The sequence below is a fragment of the Amphimedon queenslandica genome, unplaced genomic scaffold, assembly GCF_000090795.2.
Source record: "Amphimedon queenslandica unplaced genomic scaffold, v1.1 AMPQUscaffold_13031, whole genome shotgun sequence".
Lineage (NCBI taxonomy): Eukaryota > Metazoa > Porifera > Demospongiae > Haplosclerida > Niphatidae > Amphimedon > Amphimedon queenslandica.
This window is the reverse complement of record NW_003546733.1, coordinates 7,311-9,140: the sequence shown is the minus strand read 5'-3', so window position 1 is coordinate 9,140 and position 1,830 is coordinate 7,311.

Genomic DNA, 1,830 nt, shown 5'->3' with positions numbered 1-1,830 from the left:
TTCACTTCTGAATTAATAAGAGACATGATTTTCTTACGTAACTATTATGTGTAAAAAAATACAAATAAAATTTAATTATTTATTTTACATCTGATTGAAAAATTTTGAGAACATCATTTTGATCTTCGTTAAGTTGGCTTTTTGATTTGAGGATCAAAAGGAGATAAAATTTGTATTGAGCAGGAGTGATGTACTGCAATAATTGGTCTTTACTTCCTGGTAATGCTGTGTTAAAAAACCAGCAATAACAGGACAGACCAGCTGGTAATGTAATAGTATGAAACATGAAACTAAGTAACATGTCAACAACTGAGCCGATGAATGACTTGCTACAGTTCAAAGCTTTCATAGCTGATAAACATTCTGAAAAAGCATACTCAACTTTAGAATTTGATATCTATAATGAAAATCATAATAAAAATACTAATTTTAATAATTATAATGAAACGTACTGGATTAATTTTTTTGCTGTAAAGAGATAAACAAAATTCAAGACATTCAGCTGATGTAGGATCTTTGTGACAATGAATGAGACTGTACATAATGTGAACCTTAAAGAAATCAAGTCTCAGTTGTGAATCCTCTAAATCATGAAGAGAATTGTAAAGACTTTCCATTTGAATCTATAGACAATGATACAAATTAGATCATAATAATTAAATATTTTATAGATCTATCCTTACAATATCTTTGTATAACTTGTACCACTGTATCAGAGCAGCTTGATCACTGTCATTCAAGGATTTATAACTTCTCTTGATAATAAGAGTCTCCAAATTCTTGTAACCAGTGACCATAGTTTGTGTAACAGTTGCTAATGTCTCCTCTGGTTGATGTGCTATGAAGGTTTTTAACCTTTTTAGTTTATCAATTGTTTGATTTAAATCTGTTTTATGAACCTCTGAGTGAACATGAAGCCAAGCTAAATCAGAAATATAGTCTTTTTTTTGCTCAAAGTTAAAATAAATAGACAAAGCTGGTGTGAAAACTGTTTCCTCCGGAAGTGTTGTCAGTGTTATGTCAGATTGTGCACACTTGAGCTTTATGAAGTCATAAAAATAGCATTTCCAAAGATCTTCATTTTGTAATGATGAAATAACTGAAGCTATTGCTTGATCTCGTCCAGACAAATTATTTGTAGCTAAGACAAAATTCTGTATAATTAAAAGAAGCAAATATAATAATGTACAACCAAACTCTACATTACCCTCATCAGTTGATTTAACTTGCTTTTCATTTCGTTGAACATCTGCTGTTCTAGAAACTCTTTAGTCTTCTTTGGACTAATGCTTGTTTTTGGATCAATTTTCTTTTTGTTTATAATTTCATAACAAACATCAATTTGCTCTTCCATATAATGATATGTCAAATTAAAGAAAGGAAACTGAAACTTTTTGTCTTCTGGTGGTCGTAGAGTGCGACAAATGTATGACATTGTTTGTAAATTGTGCAACTTCTTAAACATTGTCTGAATGACACTGGAAAAAATTTTTTGGACTATCTCATATGAATCAGTATCCATTCGTGATACAAGAATGTCTAAGTTGCAATCTTGATTGATCAACCATAACATATATACTAAAAATTCAAAAAATAGAGCTTTTATTCTTGTTTGAATGTAACTGGTAATACTGAGAGTTGATTGATGCTGAAACGTAAAATTAGCAGCGTCTTGCAAAAATTTGATGACAGTTTTGTTGTCCCAATACTCACGAAACAGAGAACAGAAAGCCTCTCCAATTGGAGTGCAAGCATATTTTTCTTGTAGATCAACTTCAAAAAATATTTTTCTAATCTGTACTTGTCTTGCACTGACTGATATGGCCTTAT